Source organism: Corapipo altera, unplaced genomic scaffold, assembly GCF_003945725.1.
Source record: "Corapipo altera isolate COAL_440 unplaced genomic scaffold, ASM394572v1 59, whole genome shotgun sequence".
Lineage (NCBI taxonomy): Eukaryota > Metazoa > Chordata > Aves > Passeriformes > Pipridae > Corapipo > Corapipo altera.
The window spans coordinates 1,663,043-1,686,165 of record NW_020884917.1 but is presented as its reverse complement, the minus strand read 5'-3'; the positions used below and the strand labels follow the sequence as shown (position 1 = coordinate 1,686,165).

Below are 23,123 nucleotides of genomic sequence, written 5' to 3'. Positions count from 1 at the left end.
TTCTGTTGATTTGTCCTAGCTGGAAGAATAACCTAAAAGCTACTCTGTGTATATAGTCTTTCCTCCCATCTGATTTTTATTGATGTAAACGTAAAGGCAACTTGGACCCAACATGTTTCAAAGGCCATTAGACTCCTTTCAATTCCACTTGTACACCACTGCATATTCACAACCCTTCTTAGGTGGCAGCAGTCAGGCTGTATTTGGTAAAAAAACCCTATCAAGGCCTCATTTAAATGGTGTATTTTGGTAGAGGCCCTGCAGATTTAAAGCACCAGATGCAAATGAAGGAGTGATAAAATATTTATAGTATGTAATGTCTATAGATTCAATTCATAAATCATTTTATTTAACAGGACTTTGGAAAGCAATTGATACTCAGGTAGGCTCTGGAGGACAGCTCATGTGACTGTCTTAAGTATCCAATGTACCAACAAACCATATTTTATTATCTCACTGTTTTCCAGGCTCTTTTGACCACTGAAAATCCTGGGAAAGTGGAATGAATCCATCCCCAAAAAATTTATAGAAGCAGGCTGATTCATTTCTCTGGTATGGCTCCTTAGTCATTGCTAAGCGACTGGAGCCACACCATACCAATGTTGTCATTATAGCAAAGACTTGCATGCCAAAGACAGGGTTGGTGTTGTCAAAGTCACTTTGCATCAAATTTCAGTTAGCCTTTGCCATTCATGTTTTTCAAAGAAGGAAAGGTCTATATTCTTCATGGACCTAAAGTGGAAAGATAAAAAATGGGTAGGGCAGACAAGGCAGATTGTCTTGGTGCTTGTGAAGTGAAACACTGGCAGTGTTTTGTTTTATTACTTTAATATGGCAGGGCAGGAAAACAAGCAATCCTAAATAATAGTTATTGCAGTCACAATCTCTGAATTTACTCTGAAATTGATGCCTTCATATAAGAAAATCACTCCTGCAGTTTGTTGTTTCCAAAGGCTAAGTTAGCAGAGGGATTTTAAGAACAGCATCCAAGGTAAGTATGAAGCCAGTAGCAAAGCTGAGGCAGTCATCAGAATGTGTTCCAAAAGAGGTGATAGAAAAACAATTTCTTTGACTAGGTTTTGCAGCTACAGTGAAGGTAGGCATCTCGCAAAAGCAGGGGTTTTTTTCTCAGTAATATAAGAGAAAATATCTTCTACTCAGTTGCAGCCAGCAGCTGTGAAATCTGCTTTCATGCTCCCTCTCTCTTTGCATACCTAGTTTGGAGTCTGAACTGAAGATAAGACCTCTTGTACAGGACTCTGTCCCAGCCATTAGTGCTTGCTGGAGATTTCTCTGAAGTCTTCTTGACATACTTGATTTCCTGTAAATAACACTCATTGAAGTGGGACCTTGTAACTGCCTCTGCAACCTCATTCATTTCAGAAAGTCTCCACCATTTGTCTTTTGAGTGAAGTGTTTTAGAGAGCATAAATTAGATGAATAGATGTTTCAGCTGACAGGGACACACAAAGCCTGATTAGAATGTTTTCAGTATAGCGAGGCTTTAAATAGCTTGATGGTTTCAAGAACTGGAATGTCATGGAGGGTTTTTTAATCCTGGTTTTAAGCATTTTGAAGTAAACTCACATGCTGAGCCACAAATTATATCTTTGGGCTTAATAGCTCTTGATGGATTTTTCTTCTGCCAATTTTTAATAAGTTCTTTTTGAACGTGTTGCAACTTTTGGGTTCCTGAAAAATATGTGATAGTAAGCTGCATGAGATGTACAGGAAAATTAGTCTGTGTGTGTATGTGTATTCAATAACTTACCTAACATGTTAGCTCTTGTGTGATAAGAATCAGGACATTATTTTAATAAATCAATGGTACCTAATTAACCCTTTTCACTACTCACTACTTTTGTATACGTTCATTTTATCTACTCTCACTTATCTAATTTCGAGGCTGAAAAAACTTAGACTATATAGGCATTTACCCCCAGGAAATTGTTCTCTATTTTTAATCATCCTGTCACTGTCCAATGCCTTTGCAGTTTTGTCATCTTTTGAGATGTGGGTGCAGGGCAAGGTTCAGGAAAAAACTGGATATGACGTGCTGAGAAAAGAGAACTTTCTGCCTTGTCTGTTTAATTGCTAACAATTAGGTTGCACTTTTTTTGTTGAGTTTGTGTATGTGTGTGTGTGACTGCTAGCAAGCTGATATTTCCACAGGATTGTCTATTATGATTTCAAGGGAATTGGGTTTGAGGGTTGTTTTGTCGTTTTGTTTTTTTTTATTACATGGGGTAAGATGAACTGTTTGTACCTGCGACTACTGTCTCAGTTAGGGGCATAATATAGTAGTTTCTTTCTAAACTTAATTGAATAAGGAAGATAATCCTCTTTCAAATTTCCATGTGGTTTTTAACCACTGTAATATTTTCAAATACTAATTGTCTTTGTGAATTGCCCTTAGTAACACCTTTAGGGCTTATGTATGCATACTCTCAGTGCATATACAGCTGTTTTAGCAATCTTTGCTCTTGAAGTGAAAAATTCTACACATCAGAAGCATTTCAGTCTTGGACTGTGTTCAGTCTTTTCAGAGATAGACTTTTAGTTTCATCACTCTTTAGTAGGAACCACAATCTCTTCATCAGTGTGAGCATTCCTGTGTCTGGTGACATATCATGTGTGAAATGACAATTCTTTTAGTTCTCAAAAAAGTCTCTCTGCACTTGAATCTTCCTTCAACTTCAGCTTTAAAATTACATAATCTTTAAGAAAGACCATGGTAGTATGCAGCTGCTTTGGGAAGGTGAGGAAGAGATAGTAGACATACCAGCAGGTGACACTTTAAAATTCAGTATAACACAAGTTCAGATTTGTCCACATTTGTCATTATATTTCCTAGGAGTTTCCTAGGATTAAGCCTGTATATTTATTATAATAAAATGCATCCATAAACTTCTTTGTACTGAGATGTATTCCTTTTTCGAACCAGTCTTAACTGGAAAAGCTGGTCACCTTGCTTCAGTGCCTTTGTTTCTTTAATTTGCATACTAGCCACAGTCTCCTGAAATTTGTTCATAATCCCATGGAGAGTTTCATTGCCTTGAATAATAGATTTTGTTATGAGAAGAATAAGCAGTTCCAGATTGGCTAGAGCTAACCAGCTATGTATTTCCTTTCCAGCTGCTCCCATCCCCTTTGAAGTTTTTTGAGCTTTGCCTTTTGTTTGTTTTGGTTTGAGCTTGGTTTGTTTGTTTGTTTTGTTTGCTTTGTTTTGTTTTGTGGGGGAGTGTACAACGAGGCTTCTTACCTCAGGGGCTTGCTACTGCTAATTTTCTATTTCTTATTGATTTCTGGCTAAGCTTAGTAGAGCAAAAAGAAGTTGTAGAGGTTGAGTAGAGTGCTCAGTGGTGCACTCAGTGGCTCAGTAGGGTGAAGAAGCTCTTAATGAGAAAAAAAATCTAGCTGCAGAACAGAAACAGTACAGTAGCATAAAGCACATGCATTATCCTGTTCTTGCCTGGAACTGCTAAACTCCTAAAATGAGCTGCACTGTTCCATTGTATCCCCTGCTTTTAATATTGGGGATATATAGCCTTGTTGCTTCACCCCTATGGTCAAACCAGTTCCATCCCATTGAGGGACCTGGCCAAATCCTTAGAAAGTGTGACTGTGCTGCTGCTATGGCACGAGATCTGTCTTCTGCACAGCAGTGCATTGTGCCATATGAACTTATCAGCTTAATCAGAGATATATTATTTCATGATGTTGCATGCACATTTTAGACTTACAGTAAGTGGACTAGAGTAGGCATGTCTACAGATATGCCATATGCCAATTACTTTGTCATGCCTGTTATTTTTTTCATATTTAGAATGATCAAATAAATGTTTTAAATTCTCTGTAGTTTATGATAGTGAGAAGAAGTACACAGAAACCAGGTTGCTTGCTACTGTATTCCAAAAACAATCTAAAAAGCAAGTCCTCTAAGGACATGCCTTCCCTGATACAGCAAACACTTGGACAGACTACCTGGCCCTGATGCCTTCTGACATGAAACATACCTCATCTTTGCTAGTAAACTGTCCTAGCCATCAAATCAGGAAGACTGCTTGTAAACAGCTTATTGCTAATGTCATCTGGACTCTTCCAGCTGCCAAGGTGTGTTAGGAATTATGTGGTTCAAGTGCTAGCTGACATGGTCTAGATAATCATATTACAGTACCAAGAAATGTTCCTGGGCAGTGCTTGAAGTAAATACTGTAGATGAATTTTCACTATGTCTCAGCAGTGCACATTTTTTTTTGCTCCTGCTCTAATGTATGATAGCTAGAGCTTTATGGAAAGCTAGGTCAGGTTCTACAATACTTCACCTTCCTTCTATTTATATGCGAGTAAGTCAGGAGTAACTCCTTTTCATGAAGCTATGGCTTCTATGGCTTAAGCTCTAGAATTTCAATTTTGATAATTATTCTCGTCTTCTTGGAAAGTGTTTTATTACCAGACACCCAGTACCACATCTTTGACTATCCAGTCTCTTAATTGGAGAGCCCTAAACTTGGGACAGAATCTTTAAATTAATTATTTTATTCACATGAATAAAACTTAGTTTTATGAAGAACTAGAGAATATGATGGGAAAGTAAAACAGTCCAAAACATTTGAAGTAAAAACACAGTGAACATGATGGCAGTTGAGATTAAAGTCATGATTTTAAACACATTTGAAAACATGCCTGAATACACACGTGCTTTTCTTGGCCCTCTGCAAGCTTTAAAGACTGTATGACTGAGATTAAGTGTTCTTGCTAGAAGTTATGAAGACAGTGGAGCGAGCTTAATTGCAACAGCCAATGTACAATCCCATTCCCATTTTCTCTATAGAAATGAAACAGTCAATCAGGTAAAGCCAAGTTCAGTGTGGACCTTTTCTGGTGTGTGAGCTGTACAGTTAGGGCTTTTAGATAATTGTAGTAGGCAGCCAATTCATCTTGAAACACTGGGTACAGGAGAAAAAAATAGACTTTAAATGTCCACCTGGGTTTTGGAAAGCAGACATTTCAGGATGTGTCAGACTGCTGTGTAATTAAGTAGGTCATTGGTTTCAGTCCATATAACATTTCAATTCCAGATGTGATCACAGTATAATGAAACACTTTTGAAAAATATTATGCATCTCTAACAATGTTTGTCGGGGGATTTTTTTCAGTAGCTGTCTGGTTTTGGGGTTTTGTTAGACCATTGTTGTTTCTGTGCAGTGGAAACCAGAAGGGGGGAAAGAAGTCAGTTAAAAGTGGTCTCTCAATAACCAACATAAGTTCATACTAGTGCATAAACGTGTGCCATGGAATTTGTCAAAACTGTTACCTGTTTATATTTTAAATTGAGACTCAGAAGACAATTTTTCATTTAGGAAGAGGTTACTTTCTTTTATTAGTATTGTAGTTTTAAATCGCTGTCCGCTTTTGTTAAATTGTTTGGGAAATTTTGAATTCAAATATCTGCAAGATTGTGTAATTTGCTCGTAGATCATCTTCATACCTAGATCCAGATATTTTGCTAATTCATCTATTTATCTTCAGAAATAGTTAGGTGAGTTTTGTACCAAAATAATTAAAAAACCAACCAAACAAAAAAGAAACAAATAAAAACAAAACAAAAAAACCCCACAACACTGAAATCAGTTCAGTGGGAGTTTTTTACCTTGAAGAAGGTTTTATACATACTGCATAGGCATATTCCTATAAACTCACTTTTAATGTGACAATTTTTTTTTAACCCAGTTTCTTTTCCTGACCTAAATTCTCCTAGAATGAAAGTAGTAGTAAAAAGTAATATTCTGATTTCAAACTCTAGATGCTTCTGGTCAAAGAGATGTTGACAGATTTTGGTAAGAAAGAATAAAAGACACATTCTAGACTGAGAACACACATTAAAAGTCACACAAAATTAATTTATTTTTAAGGTAGTTGCTGCTATTTGTTCATGATGTTCATACAATTGCTATATGGAACGGTAACAGCCCATTGGCAAAAATCAACTATCGTTGTTAACAGTATTGCCATACTATTACCTTTGTCATAGTCTAAAGAGGTAAAAAAACCCAAACTAATGATATTTTCCTTCGCTAGTTTCCTTCACAAATAAAATTACTCCCTATAGCAATTAGTATTTTTACAAAGCTGCTTACAACAATGGTAGAAAATATTAATAACAAAATTAAATTATTAAATATCCATTATGGAAAAAAACACATAAATGTTTCATAGCCATATTTTTGATGTAGCATTTGCAGGCACAGTAACTAATGAATACAATTATAACCTGGACATTTAGGTAATTTAAATGTGAAGATAATTGGATAATTGCTTGTTCTATTAAATTACCAGGAAAGTCTTGTAGAGAAAGAGAAATGTAACTTGAAAACTTTTGATGTTCTTGCAAATGGTAGTTCTCTATGAGCAAAACATTATGATCAATGATGCTTTTGATCATTTCAGTCTGTTTTGACATAACTTCAGTGTCTTCCTTGTATATAAAGAAGAGAGGTACTAAGTACAAGATTTATAATGGCAGCTTGATTTCCAATCCAAATTCTGTTCTTGTTTCTTAAAATGGGAATATTTAAACTTTTTGAGGTGTTTAGAGGGATGTCCCTAGTAACTTTGTTATTTAAAGGCACTTTTTTGTTTGGTTGAGGGTAGGGGCTTTGCTTACTTTAGGATATTGTTTCATATTGTTACGGAAAATAACTATGAATCCTTCTGTGAGAGTTTTTTATTCAGTTCTCCTGCTTCCTATTTAGAAGTCATCATATTTGACTAGTATAAAAAGTAACAACTGAACATAAATTTCTCTTTGTTTTTTTTTTCCCTTCTAACTCAAGGAGCAATTTTAACACTACAGTGATGATTTTTTTTCAAATTTTGAAAAAAGAAAACTAGTAAAAAATACAACAAAGAGAGACAACAGTCAATTCTTTTCTGGCTATTGACATTAATAGACATTAATAGACTAAGTTGACTTAAAATAATTTTTGGTCTTAGTATGAGAAAGATGTGTGTGACTGAGAAAGAACAATAAACAGTCAAGTTTTCATACGTTTCTGCGTACCAGTGGTGCTAGTACACTTTCTTTGGTTTCTAACAGTCAGTGTGTCTGAGTTGGTAGAACTGGGGAGAGGCAGATCATCTCTCATAACCTAATTCTTATTGATAGTAGGAATTAAAGACCTGTCAAATACATGAACCAAACTACTAAAAAGGCAATCCTCTTACTCTCGTATTTTTGCGTAAAGCACACAAAAGCTCTATTTAATAACATTAGCAAGTATTGAATTTACCAAGGAAAATGTGCTTTAATTAATCTTTTGTATTCTATTCAGTGTAAGGTGATAGGAGATTCCCCAGATAATTTCTATCTTTATGAATCTTGGATCCTCAAGTCCTGCATGGAAGGTAGGAATCAGCTGGGTTTTTCAGGCTGCTGGAAACATGGTATGTGCTGTATTCTTTAGGGGTAGACTGTTATCTAACAACTGGAAACATATGAAATCTTACTGATATGGTACAATCACAACAGGCATATTTTTATATACTTAGTCTGTTGTAAAATTTGTTATGCCTCAGGTGGCATCTGAATTATAGAGGTTTTCTTGTTGGCAAAACAGTGGAGATAAGATTAAAAGTTGTCTTGTCTACATCGTTGCTGCCAGAATATACATATCAACTTGATAGGCTTTTGAATATATTCTCTACCTTTTTACAAAACTAAAAGCTTTCTTTTTTAGTTTAATCTGCTTCAATTTTGCATCTGCTTGGTCTTTCAGTGTGTATATATTAATGCTGTATACTACGGGTGAAACAGAAATGCTTTTATTTAAAGTTATATTAAATAATTGAAAATATATTGCCCAGGTTTGGACAACAAAAATCAGTTCTGGATCTCATGTTTCTTTAGAAAAAGCTGGGCACATTAATAACAATTATGAGAACTAATTAAAATTGTCCCTGATTTGAGTGAAGAGTTGGACAAGCAGTCATTCCAAGGTTCCTCCATTCCATCCTACATTGTTATGTGATTCAGTTCTCTGAAAATCCAAAGCAATGGTACCCAAAAATAAAGTTATTGCTATGTGACCACTCACTGACTTTTGCTTAGTGAGGGTTTTAATGATCAAGCTCTTGATACCTTGCCAGATAAAATCAGAATTTCAGGACATAATCAGAAAAAAATGGCAAGAAATAAAGGAATTAATCTCCATTAAAAATAGATTTAAAAAAGAAACTTGAAGGACAGATCTTCAGAAAAAAATAGATGTTTTGAATAATTTATAATCTCTCAAATATTAAACAGGAGCAGTCTCGAGCTGTGTCGTCTTTGTTGTTTGAATGTGATTTTACGAGTGCCAGCAGAATTTTCTTTCTTTTTAATTTTTACATAAGCAATTTTTGATCAAGGGGGTGTACTCAGATGCTGCTCTATTAGTGATAAACATCAAGATACCTGAGATTGTCCAGAGAAAAGAAAGTGTGTTGGTATGTGATTCACTTTGCTTCTAAGACATGTCATCTACAAAAACCTTTTTTTGAAGTAAGTAGTAGCAAACAAGTTGGAGGTTTCATTTGAACTGCCATTGAATTTTCCACTCCTTATTGAGTTCACATCGTTGCCTATCTGAGCAGAGACTGTCAATCAAAACTTCATGAAAGTTAAAGGAGACAAAGCAGTCAACAATTGTAAGAAAGGACTGCTGTCTTCGCTTAAGTATTATGACACAGTTTGTGGATCAAGTGGACTATCCAATCAGCAGATTATCTAATTTTCCTGAGTGGCAGAGAATTGAGTGCTTGCTGCACGAACCTTAGATCACTGGCAGAGCACAAAGGCAGAGATCTTTGCAGGAAATGATAAAATCATTGGTACAGAGCATCTCAGAAAGGTCCCAAAAGATAAGCTATATGAATTGAGGGGACAGTAAATCTCCCTTTCAGTGTTTGTCAAAAGGTTTTAAGTTGAGCCCCTATCTCTGTCTCTGAGAGGAGAGAAAATAACAGAAGTAGTATGGGATTCAGGATCTAAGAAGATGGTAAGAATTTCATGAACTCATAACAGCTGATGACCCAGATTAAGCATTTTAAGGTCACTATTGTACTTAGAGGTTAACACCTTATAAAGTAAGAAACAAACAATGCATGAAAAGTCGTTCGGAGCTACAAGTTCTGGAGTCTTATTTTTCCATCTCTCTCAATGGGTATGTTGTTTGCTTACTTTATTATTTTATTTACTTTTAATTTTTTTTTTTTTTTACTTTAGTGGTTGTTTGTTTGTTTTTTACTAAAAGCAAACACTAACTCAATGAGGTTTATGCTTCCGGGTAGGAGATCTCCTGAAGAGCAAGTAAAATTTTAATGCTGCAATCCTAGGTAACTTCCTGACTTATCTTTAGAGCTGATAATTATTTTCCCAATCATATGGTAATACTGTTGTCTTCAACTGTTTCCTTGTAGATTAATAGGGAATAATTATTGTTTTCCTTAATTTTTATCTTTTCTTCTGTGCTGCAGTAGCATAAGAGGCATAACTAGAGTTTTCAAATGTGGCCTTAAACAGTAATTCTGAGGTGTTGTGTGTGTGAGCGCAAAAAATACTTAATGCATCACTAATGAGAAGTGTTAAGAACTTACATGAAGGAGGAAATTTAAAAAGTGCTATCATTTTTTTATTTCTTTAACTTAGTGGCAACATACATTTTGACTATTGATATATTACTTCACTCCAGTAAATATGGAGTATGCCCTATGTCCAGTAAGAACTTCACATAGAAAAGCCTCCTCTAAAATGAAATGTTGTGGAATGGATGAAAATAAAGCTTCATTTTCCTAAGCCTTTGCTTAACTTTATGTCCCAGAATTAAGTACTTTAAAATAAGATATGCTTAAACACCTGGTTTGAAGTTAGGTGCCGTGTACCAAGGCCTGATACCTTGATACAGACAGAAGCAGAACAATGTAGACAAGTAAGGATGACAGTGCTGGTTTGGTTTTTTTGAGGGGGAAGGTGTTGTTGCTTTCTTTTTTTTTTTTTTAGAAGACTGATGCAAAAAAGCTTTTAGTTAACCAAACATTCTGTACAGTCATAGTCACTTAAAATTGGGCAGTGAATAAAAAATAGTTATATAATAGTTCGTTATCCTTCAGGAACAAACTGCTCCAACATGGGTCCCTCATGGGGTCACAAGTCCTGACAGCAAACCTGTTTCTGCATGGACTTGTCTCTCCAGGGTCCACAGGTCCTGCCAGGAGCCTACTCCAGTGTGGGCTTCTCACCAGGTCACAGCCTCCTTTAGGCATCCACCGACTTTAGCGCAGGGTCCTCCGTGGGCTGCAGGTGGACATCTGCTCCACCATGGACCTCCATGGGCTGCAGGGAGACACCCTACCTCACCATGGTCTGCACTTCAAGCTGCAGGATAATCTCTGATGTGGCACAGGGAGCACCTACTCTCTCTCATTCTTCACTGACTTTGGTGTCTCCAGAGTTGTTTCTCTCACTTATTCTCATGCCTCTTTTCTCTGGCTTCAATTGTTTCTGCAGAGTAATTTTTCGTCCATCTTAAATACATTATCCCAGAGGTGCTGTCACTGTTGCAGACATTAAAAAAGAAATCAATAATTTATTTATAGTGTTTTGGAAGAATACTTCCATTGGGAGAGTGTTTTTGAATAATCACTTAAATTTCAGAGTAATTCTTATATGTGTATATAAAAGTACCTTTAGAATATTTGTAGGATGACTATTCTTTTTCCTTCTTCATAATTTAATACAAAATGAATATATAAAATACACATACATTAATATAAAGATAACTGTGTACTTTAAACTTGAATTGTAATTCTCAAAGTCATTTTTTTCTGGACTGCAAAAATCCTCCCCAGACTACACCTCTCACATTTTACTTAGTTTGCAGCCAGTTAATTTTCATCCATGGTAGATGTAATCTCCTTGGTTGAAACCATCTGCCATTTGAGTAAAGATTATTTTACATTTATTTGTATTTCTCTTTCAGTTAGATACAGTGTTCTCTACTTCCTTGGTTTGGGGAAGTAGTTCGTTTTAGAGGTTGAGTATTTAGGTTGTAGTCACTGAAGCCGTGAACTTTGAAACAGTTATTTTATTTTAGAGTTTTTTTGTCCTGGGCCAAATGGCATAATGTTTATCCTCAATTTGTACATTATTGCAATAAGTAATGTTTTAAGAAGGGTCACCTTTTTATCTGCTTTAATCTCTGGAGTGCTACATAATGGCAGACTTTTTGTATGGTTGAGCATATTGTCTGTTCTAACTTCTGTATTTGTGTCTGAAGAGGCTTCTCTTGCACTGTGCTTTCATGTTCAAATAGCTGTCCTAATACTCTCTATTTGCTATGTGTCAGTGAGCTATAAATCAGGCTTCAGATCACACGGTTTTGCAAGTTGTAAATCTTCTAGTAAAGATCAGTCAGAAATTAATTTAGAATTCTGAAACTGTCTGCAGTGGTATGCTAGGAAAATAAGAATGGTTTATGTTAAAGAATAAGCTAATTTGTAATATACCAAAAAAAAAAAAAGAAAGAGGGAAAGAAAGAAGGAAAGAGAAAGAAAGAGAAGGAAAGAAGGAAGGAAAGAGAAGGAAGGAAGAAAAGAAAGAAAGAAAGAAAAATTTTTTTAATTATTTTTTTACTGTTATTGGCAGAATAACCAGGATCATAGCAGTCTGACCTTTTCTATAGCTTTTGTCTCTTCCCACCTGAGACAACTCAATGAGCTCTGACATTTACCAAGCTGCAAAAAGCCCTTAGGAAGTTTACTGTCTGTCTTTTGGGTGAAGTCACTAAGGCATTTCTCTGTTGTACTAGGTTGTGCCCAGCAAACCACACAACAGACAAACGTCAAGAGGCTTGAGAATAGCAAAGAAACTGTTGGAGAGACTGTGTTATGATGCAAAACTCAAGTCACGCTGAATTTTACGTGTGAAGCACAGAAAACCTACAGCCTTAGATAATAAATTTGTGCATATAAATTCAAGATAAGGTGATTGTGTTCACTTTACTACTTCTGACAACTCTGAGATAATTACATTGGTATCATTATTGCGTGTAACTTCTTGAGGTCCTGCTTCTGAAGTGATAAGAACAATTAATTAATAGAGGTTATGGATGTAATGAAACAACCACCTTTCATTTGCTCTTGTGCCCATTTTTTTTAATAACAATTTTTCCATCTCCTGTCCCCTATCCTCAGGGGTGTAATTATAGCAACACTATTCCTCCAGTGTTTATACTCCTATTTTTACTCTTATCAAACTCCCCACTTTTTAGTTCTACTTCCCATTTTTTAGTTCTCTATACGGAGAGACTGCAACGAAGCTATAAATAGCACTTTATACCAAGTGATGTCCTTTTCTTACATTTTCATTAGAAGAAGTTACTCAACAGCTCTTATTTTTTTAATCAGGTGTTTTCTTTCTATAATAAAGTTCACTAGTGCTGAGATCATCAAGAATTTTTTCAGTGAGGGGAAAAATTCTGACACCTATGACTTTAGTTCTGCTTTATTTACATAATCATTGAAAAATTCTAGAAGTTTTTGCCCATCTCCTCTGAGCATTCTCCTGGTTTAGAGGTTTACTGCTCAGTCACAAGTTTGTAATTTCTTTTGAGTCTGATTCTGATTTTCCATGCATTCAAACCTATAGCTCCATGGCTTTGCATACTAGCATTTCTCACCTCTTTATTATTAATGGGTTTCTTTGTTTGCTTGTTGATTTCTAAACACATAATTTGACAATTTTTATTTAGTGATACATTCCTATTGATCTAACTGTGTAGGTTGAAAACTTATTTCATTCTCCTGAAAGCTACCATGGAAAAATTTGTTATCCTAAGTAAAAGACAACATTCCTAGTCCTTTTTCTATTATTATTTAATATTGATTAAAAGAATAGTATGTTTTATTCATTAATAAAAATACTTATTTGAAACAAAAAATTATTAGACTTTCAGTTGCTTAGGTAAAATTTTACAGGGGTGATTTCAATTTGTTTATAATTAGTATGATACTTAGGTTTTATTCTATACATATTTATAACTCCTATTGCTATTTTCGTTGTTCTCATTGTACAACCCAAAGTTTATACTGCTATAGAGCAGACTTAACTCTAAATTTGCTGTCTTGAATACTAATAACAGTGTAACTATGGCAAGATGAGGTTCCTGGTAGGATAGGGGGATCAGCATTTGTGGAGCCTAAAAAGGTTTTGTAGCTTTCACTGAGCTTTCTGCTGATCACAGCAAGTTTCATTACCCTGTTACCTCTGTGAAAACAAAGAATGTCTTTAGACAGCTGCAAATTACCCTTGCTGGAATGCAATAGAGACCTGATATATTTATTAGGTGTCTGTGTTATGAGCAAAATATTTGTTTAAACTTTAATATATACTTTAAGTATATACTTTAAATATATATTTCCAACTTATGATACCAATTTCCTTATAGTAATGGCTTCTATTGGGATAATGTAGAAAGGATAACCAAAGATTATTATACTGTTGGTCAGTGCCAGCACTAATGGTTGATTTGACAGCTAATGAACCAATATGATGTTGAAAGTCCATAATGTTCCAGTGAGCCAGTCATTAAATGCAGTAATGATAGTTTTTTAAAGGGATTATTACTGTTCTAAACTATATTTAGTGATTTGTAGCAGACATTTCCTTCTTGATATTTGCATTATAGAATAAAATCATAGAATCATTTAGGTTGGAAAAGACCTTTAAGATCATAGAGCCAAAACATTAACTTGGCATTGCCAAGTCTACCGCTAAGCCATCTCCCTATGCACCACATTTTGTGTCTTTTGAACACACCCAGACCTGGTGACTAAACCACTTCCCTGGGCAGTCTGTTCCAGTGCTTGGAATACTTTCAGTGAAGAAATTCCCTAATATCCAATATAAACGTCCCCTGACACAGCTTCAGACCATTTTATCTTGTCCCATCACTTGTTACCTGGGAGAAGTGACCAATCCCCGCCTCACTACGACCTCATTTCAGGTAGTTATAGCGAGTGATAAGGTCCCCTCTGAGCCTCTTTTTCTCCAGGCTAAACAACCCCAGCTGCCACAGCCTCTCCTCATCAGACTTGTTCTCCAGACCCTTCAGCAGCTTAGTTGACCTCCTCTGAACATGGTCCACCATCTCAATGTCTTTCATGTAGTGAGGGACCCAAAACTGGACACAGTACTCAAGGTGCAGTCCCACCACTGCCAAGTACAGGGGGCCAATCACTACCCAGGTCCTGCTGGCCACACTATTTCTGATACAGGCCAGGATTCCATTGGCCTTCTTGGTCACCTGGGCACACTACTGGCTCATGTTGAGTCAGCTGTCAACCAGACCCCCCAGGTCCTTTTACTCCAGGCAGCTTTCCAGCCATTCTTCCCCAAGCCTGTAGCATTGCATGGGCAATGATTCTTTCCTAAGTCCAAGATCCAGAACTTTTCCTTGTTGAACCTCATGCCATTGGCCTCAGTCCATCAATCCAGCCTATCCAGATCCCTTTGTAGACCCTTCCTACCCTCCAGCAGATCAATACCCCTGCCCAACTTGGTGTCACCAGCAAACTTCCTGAGGAAACTTTCCCTTGTCCAGATCATGGATAAAGATACTAAACAGAAACAGCCCCAATACTGGGCCCTGGGGCACACCATTTGTGACCAGCTGCCAATTGGATTAACTCCATCCATTACCACTCTCTGGGCTTGGCCATTTAGCCAGTTTTTTACCTAGGAAGCAGTACACCCATCCAGGCTGTGAGCAGATGGTTTATCCAGGAGAATGCTGTGGGAAAGAATGTCAAAAGCTTTACTAAGTTCCAGGTAGACAACATCCACAGCTTTTTCCTCATTCACTAAGCAGGTCACCCTGTCATAGAAGGAGATAAGCTTAGCCAAGCAATTATGACGTAACTAATTTGGAAATTCTGTAATTCCTGTGAGTTTAGCAAGCAGATTTCTACCACTTATGAAGCCATGCATACTGGGATAGACTAGGTTAGTAGTTGTTATCAACTGAGCAAACAGAATACTTGCCATACTTTTCCTGCTGATATACTGACCTTTATTTTTATTTCTTTATATTGATGGCCACAGAGTGTTATGATCCATTTTTACACTGCTTAATGTCAGTTTAAAAGAAGTTGTGAATTATATTTGAGAATATAAAAAGGGGAGTCTAACAGCAGAGGTTTGATAATCCTGCAGACTCAACTGCTACTTTCACCTTCATGCTGACCTCAAGTAACAATTTATTACATTCTTGGAGGATTAGGCTGAAAGCACAAAAAGCTTAAAATCAATCCATGGCTAAAAAGAAATTCAGACTAACTCTTTATCTCCCTACAAAGCTATATTCATTCACTGTCTCCAATCCTGTTTTCACTTGTTTTATCAGGAAAAGAACTTCAGGGAAGTAATTCCTTGTAGCTGAAATACCAATCTACAGATTAATTAACCCTCTTTTCCTTCTGTAGACTCATTCACTTACTAATGCTTAAAGCTGAGTAACAGTTGTTATCCTTCAGTCAAATGGAAAGTTTTATCTTTATGTTTTAGAAGACTGACAATCTCTTGATCTTATCTTCAGTACAAAAAGGTGTCATCCTAAAACACGTCTGTAACATTAAGCCAGATAATTTATCACTGACCAGAATTTTGTGTTCATTAGAGATGAGGATAGGCTACATCAGTCAAAGTTAATCTGAACTTGCACAAGAGTTTTGTCGTAATTCAGCTCACCTAGTATAAAATGTTCTTTATCTACCTCAGGCTCATGATCATGGTCAGCTTTGTGATGGCTTACTTGATTCTTCACAGCTTGCTTGACATAATAAAATTCTGTAGTAAGGCAAAAAGCTCAATAGTTGTGTCTTTCCTTGGGCAGGTCTCTTGATTTCAGTGTTGTGATTTCTACATCTTTAAATCAGTCTCAATTTAATAACAAAAATATATTTTATTTCCATTTATCCTTCTATAGGTTTTTCAAAATTCTTGTCTCCTACATGTGTTACATATTTATTTGACTACTATTTGTTACAGCAACAAAGCATGCTACCATAATTAGCTAATGCACATTCTTACAATTGGAGAAACTGGGGCAGAGAAATCTAGGGCCTAGATTGTCAAAAGTGTTTAGTGGCCTTATTCTCATTGGTTCAATACCCAGAAGTGACTGTAAAGGAGTGACATATATAATTATTTATAAAAGTCTGGGCCAAGTAATTCAAACAAGAGAATGCAGGAAGTGTAACCACATCTTAAGTCTAGGCCTTTAGCCTTCAGGACCAGGCATTTCTTTTACCAATAGACTCATTTACTTACTAATACTTAAAGCTGTCACAACTGTTATCCTTTAGTCAAACGCAAAATTTTTATCTTTGTGTTTTAGAAAACTGGGGATTTTTTTTTTATAAAACATCTTGTATTTTAAAATATTTCAAAAGGCTTCGTTCGACTTAGAACTAGGAATCATCTTGAGATATAAAATAAAAGCCTGAATGACTACAGATTTAATGGCTGACTAAAATGGTTCCATCATTCCATTATGACGAAGCATCCATTTTAAATACTGAGGAAACTCAATGTTGGTAGAGTTCTTGAAAGGTTACTGCATAAAGACTTTCCAATGAATTTTTTCACCTCAAGGTTAAGTTTGCGTAATTTGTCAAGTTTATATTTTGTCATTCCTGATTTTATTTAAAAGATAGGGTTAACTGCCCTTTATGCACTTGTGTCTTGAGATACACAACCCTAAACATAATTCCAAAATGTTCTTCATTTAACCACCACACATTAAAAAATGTGTGTCTCATCTCTTAAATAAAATATTCATAACAATATAAATCATATAAATTATAGAAGCATACATAAAACAAATGTTAAGAAGGATAGCCTTTTGAAGTATCACGGGAAGCAGAGAAATGAGAAGTCAAGATTTTAAACTGTAGAGGAAGCAAGAGGGAAGTAGATATCTATTAATTCAAGTAATAATGCAAATTTAACCTGTTGTGAAACTGGTTTAGGTCAGTTTAGGGAGAATCTAAATGACAGGAGGGTATATATAATATCAAAATATGTTGTGTGTGTGTGATTGAGAGAGAAAGGGGGAGTTTCGTTTGGCAAGAGTTGAGAATAACCTAATACTTCAATTTCTGCAACTTTGTAATTTTTTGTATTTCAAAATTGGTCACTAGAGGAGAGTTTTAATCGTTCCACCATTGGAAGAGTGTTGATTGTGTCTGTGAAGTTTAGGGGGGTTGATTCTCTTTGGATTTGTACATTTTTAAGCATAGTTACCCAAAGGCTTCCCTTATCTAAGTTAAGACTGTGTGGCTTTGTTGAAAAATTTATCCAACTGATGAGATAAATATTTAGATTTAAGGGTCCTAGCAGATTTTTTCCCAGTTTCTCACACAGCACTAGTGAATGGAATATAAAGTTGTTGCATGTCTTGCAGCCTTTCAGCCTCATAAGCCATAAGTTTACTCAGTCAATAAATAGGTGGGTTAAATATAGCATAGGGGACAGGCATCTTTACCTCATTAATATAAAATAACCATGTTTTTAATTTCAACATGGTGAAAAATTCATTTTATGTACCCATTTTTTGTAACTGAAAATGAGATCCAGTTTAGATGTCTGTACTCACATTCACCTAGAGACCACAGACCTTTTGTCTGTGGCTGGCCAAGTTTCTATATAGGTTATGTCCTCCTATGGTTATCAACATTTATAAAACCTGAGCTCTGAGGTAGTGTATCCAACTGAGGTCTTTTTCCTGGGAAAAGTATGCTTTACTTAGGATCCACAGTAAATAAAATCTTTAAACTTTGAAACACTGTCACAAAACAGTATTTTCTGCACTACAAACTGGATTAATTAGTGGCCAGTTTAGTTTCCAAGTCAAGCTGTGTGTTCCCTGTATCTCTGCCAATTAGGCAGAAAAATATTAGAAGGATGAGATATGAAGGCAGTTTAATTTTACGTTGTACCATCAAAAGGCTTGTAGTTTCCTAATAACACCACAAGGAGCTTAGTAAGAGTTACTCATGAGCATATATTGTCCATTAAATATTGACTATATAAAATATCAATTCTATAAAATACAGAAACCAACCACATTCTTTCAACACATGGCATTTGAAATGTCACTGTATGTATTTATTTCAATATGAAAGTTTGTATCATCCAAGTCAGAGACTACAATTTGTGGTTTACCTAAATCTAGCATCATGTGTGACCAGTCTCATTGTTTTAAAGATGAAGGACGTCTTTTCTTTCTGTCATTTCTCTGGAGCTAGATTTACCTACACATATGGAGATAGACTAATGTTGCTACAGTACTGCTACTGACTGCAGTTCCCCATGAGATCTAGGCAACTAGGAAAAACAGCAGATGTTACCTCTCTACTAACAGGTCATTTACTTAGGATAAGTGGGAGGAGAGTCAGGAAAAAAGTGAACTATAAAAAGTCAAATCCATGAGAACTCTCTAAGCTTTTTTGGCCTGGAAATCATATGAGTGTAACTAAGAACAGTATTTGTTTGGTGGAACGCAGGTTTATAGTTACATAGATATATACAACTATTTTCTCCTGAAAGCTACTGCATACTAAAGAATTGTTTGTACTAAGTGTGTATCTTTAAATCCATCTTGTGAGAAGTGCTAAGCTTTCAGCAGGTCTATAAGACCCCAGTAAACACACTACTTTTGTCAGTAGCTTTGAAGGGATTGGAAACAGTATAATTAACCTCTTGAAAATAGACCATTTTAGCCTAGGTGTGTGTTAAGGGAAAGAGATTGAATTACATCAGTGTAAAAGAATATTTGCAGTTATCTGACATTATTATTATACTTTTTTCTAGAAACAATTGAAGAAATTATTATTTTAGTGGCTTATTGTTGCAGTTGCAATACAGGCCTCCATATATTGTAATAGTAGAGACATAAAGTTTTCTCGGTCAATGAAACAACATTTTTCATATTCTTTTGGGAAAAAAGTAGACTTCAGGAAATATCTCTGACAGTGTTGAAGTACCTGTGTTTTCAAGAGAGCCTGCTGTATACTTTTTAAATGAGTAGGATTAAAACTCAGTGCCCAGCAGAGCCTTCTTGAATTCTAATAGCTTCAGTAAATGCTTTCTGGTGGAACGGAGAAAGCCTGTCTTAACTGCTACTGGCTCTACGTGCCTTTGTGGCAGGTGGGAATGTTCTCTCTCTTGTTGAACACCAATGGTAGCTTAACTTGAAACAGAGAATGAACCCCATTTTTTTAAGGTATTTTCATTCTTTTTACTGAATGAGTGGCCCTTAGTGCCATGATATAGTAATTGGAGTTGGATCAGGGGTTGGACTTGATGATCTTGGAGGTCTTTTCCAACCCAATCTATTCTATGATTCTATGATTCTATGATTCTATGATTTCCTTTTATTTGTGTTTCCACTTTGCAACAAGATTTCCAGTTGGGTTGTTATATTGGCATATGTGATAATATACCACTTCAGGTGAGACTATTTAAGGTTTTCTATCATTTTGAAAACAGAATGCAGGACAAGTTCACCAGTACAATTCGGCAGCTTTGTGCTAGCATGTTGGCACAAAGCAGCCATGAACCTGACTTAACAGACTAGTTAAATTGGTTTTATGGCCTCTTTGTGCTGCGGGAATATTGCAAAACAGCTGGAGTTCATTGCTGATGTGTCTGGTCCTAAATTGCTTACATGGTATGAAATAGGGTTGTACAACTGTCCCATGGAGATTCTTCTCAAAACTGCATTCATCTAGTGACACTGTACCAGCAAAGTTGTGCTTTTAATGAAGGCACATTGTATGTTCCTCATTAGGTAGCTTTCATGTTAGTTGACCTGATGTACTTCAAAAGCATCATTAATCTCATTTCAGTTAAAAGGACAACTGCCTAAGACATCAGATGCACCTGTACAAGTATAGTACTGATCACACATGTACTTTCAAAGTGAAGTTCCTACATGCTGATTAACATCATGAAACCATTCTGTAGCACACATTTAATGCCTTTTGAATTAAGTGAAGCAGAAAGCTATATCCTGGTAGTAGCCTTACTGCATCCCAACAATTAGATAAGAGACTGGTCCACGGTACTGTACACCCAGGAGCAATCCTAATTTTCCTGAAATTAATCAATTTCTTGCCATAATTTCTGGATGCTTGAGGTAGGGTTCTAGACCTTTATGGAACCCAAGTTGAATTCCTTCCGTTGTATAATATCACAACCAGTTTATAATAGATTTTCCTGAAGTCTTCTCTTTTGCAACTGATCTTTTTTAACAATTGTATTGTAACAACATATTCTATCTTCAGCTGCTCACTACAAGGATTGCTTGTATGTTCTATGAATCTAGAATTCTCAGAGTCTGCACACACACACTCTCTCCCCTCCCGACAAAGAATTGTGAGTTGAGGCTTCAGACTACTGGGTAATTTTCTATATACCGAGTCAACAGATAACACTGCCTTTAACACAGCAAGGTAAATGTAAAGCCAGTGTAGGGACTATGTTCATGTAGGTAACTCTCAAGCAACTTCATACTTAGTGACTGTCAGGACAAACCTTTTTTGTGTCATATTTCCCAAACACTTACTACTGAGGGTCATGCACTCAAGGCACACGTTTGTGACTGATGAGCTATTTACCTCCTGCTTCCTAATGCAGTGCTTCCACTTAGTTTTGACTTTCATCTAGTATTTGAGGGGAGGTTGAGCCAGAGATGAGCTGTCCTGCTGTAGGGAAAAGATGAGTTTTCCCAACTCAACATTAGAAGAAGAAGCAATGCTGAAGATTAATTGAATCAATTAGAGGAAAATACAATATGCTGACTTAAGTGCATAAACAACTGGTTTACTATTGTTGCCCTATGTACTTATATTTTAATTACCCTCAGCTCAAGTCAGCGTAAATCTTCAAGCACTGCACATTATGAAATGCTAATTAGTAAATGGGTGTTGCACTGAGCATTGGCTTCAGTTTACAAACTAATTGAAGGGTTTATTCCTGTCAATTTTATTGCAGCAATCCAATCTTGAGTTGAGGACAATGTAAATTTCATTAACAAGTTCCAAATGCTCCACCCCAAAAGTTACGTTGTTTAGGCCAGATGGAGATGGTATTAAGAAAATAAATTATTTGTACAAACAACTGTTATATTATCAAATTATAGAATCATTTAATGGTTTGAGTTGGAATGTGACCTTGAAGATCATTTAGTCCACTTCCATGCCACGGGCAGGGACACTTTCAACTAGGCCAGGTTGCTCAGAGCCCTACCTAACCTGGCCTGACACACCTCCAGGGATGGGGCATCCACAGCTTCCCTGGGCAATGTGTTACAATGACCCATCACCCTCAGAGAAAAGAATTTTTTCCTAATATCTGGTCTAAACCTACTCTCTTTCAATTTAAACACATTCTCCCTTGTTCTGTCACTACATGCCCTTGAAAATGATCTTGCCCTTGGTGAGGCCAACTAATACCCATACCTATACTCACTAATGTTTATATTATTGGTAGTAACGTATAAGGTTTTTTTAATTAATAAAATGAAATCTAGGAACTGGTCATTCAGAAGATTCCACTATTGTAACAATACCAACTGTCAGCATGAACTAACTCACAGTGTGTGGCTGAAAGACCTATGCAGAAACAAAAGAGCTGAATCTCTGCTCACAGATCCAACATATCTCTTGAGTATCTGGAGAATTATTGCCTACACAGTTACACAACATGGAAAGTCTCTGGCATGTCTTAAGACTGAGCTAGCTCATGTTTTCCCAGAAAATTTAGGAACATGATTTAGTAGGAAGGGAGTCACAGATGGTTCCCAAAAGGTTTGAGTGGTGTGACGATACAGTAGTTTGGGTGAAAATAAATAAGTCAATTTTTAATGTTTTCAGAGACTCTGTAACTGTAGCAAGACCTTCCATGTTGAACACCAATATGTTCATTACATGTCATTAAATAGTGGGTTCTTACAACTGAGAGGTGTCACACAGATTTGTGAATTTATAGGGCCAAGTGATGTTACATCTATGAAGCACAGTCCATTTTGCTAGCAAAATTAATACTTAAATCTGGTTTTGGTGCTACTGTGAGTTCATATTCTGTCAACTTAGGAGATAAAATTTATGCTGAAAAACTTCTATTCTGAAACTTTAAACATAAAACCAAATCTGAATAATTTACCATTGCAGAAGGAAAAAAATATTTTTAATCTGGAGTGACTTTTTGACCAAATTGTGTTTTTTAGCTTATCCTGTATGTACTTTACAGAAATTCACAGATGGCTGTTCATTACATGGCTAAGTACTGATTTATAGTAGCATATTTTTAAAGATAGACCAAGGAGCAGGAGCAATTGTGGATAATTCATAAGAAGCAAAACACATAGCAAATCAGGAACCACAGTTAAGGTTTTCTGGGGACCAAAATGCCAATTTTAGAAAGTTACCTTTCTCAGCTTGAAAACCTGAGCTAGTATCAAAAACCAAAGAGATCTGTCAGTAGAGAGAGATGTTGAGGAAAATTAGCCTCAGTTGCTATGCTATGAGCATATTTACTCCCATTAACATCACTTATTTTTATATTAAGCAGGAACTTTTTAAATGGCATTCACTAGCTTTTGTTTGTTTTTCAATTAAACGAATTGGTTGACTGCTTAACACCTATCTGAGACACATACATAATTTATGGTGAGTTTTCAAAGTGCTTGTGTTTATTTTCGTGTCACAGAAGCACTCTCAAGACTATTGTTTAAAAAGATGACTTCCAGGCAAAAACTGTCATTCTAACCATCCCTAAGTTTTTCAGGATCTTCATTTCTGAATCAGCATGCAAGTGAAATACTACAAAGCGCTGGCAGTAAGGAAGTGCAAACTTGATTATTTCTCATTTTTTAAAACCCTATGATGTCATTTGTTTTTCTAAATCTATACTTAGGAGCTTAGCACTGAGCTCTTACTTTAAATGGAAAATAATTAATTTTAATGCCTGTTTCAATTAATTAGAAATTAATATAATTATTATATAATTATACTTTATACTT

The 23,123-nt window shown here is 36.0% G+C and overlaps 1 protein-coding gene and 1 long non-coding RNA gene across 4 annotated transcripts in view; one reads left to right on the top strand and one right to left on the bottom strand.

The window, feature by feature from the left end:
• CNTNAP2 (contactin associated protein like 2) overlaps positions 1-23,123 on the top strand; it is a 1,017,942-nt gene that overhangs the window by 757,714 nt on the left and 237,105 nt on the right. The window lies entirely within an intron of this gene.
• LOC113953113 lies at positions 15,138-20,807 on the bottom strand. The gene is made up of 3 exons (XR_003529744.1): positions 20,719-20,807; positions 17,694-17,822; positions 15,138-15,318 (listed from the first exon to the last, which is right to left on the bottom strand). It is a non-coding gene; the product is annotated as an uncharacterized LOC113953113 (long non-coding RNA).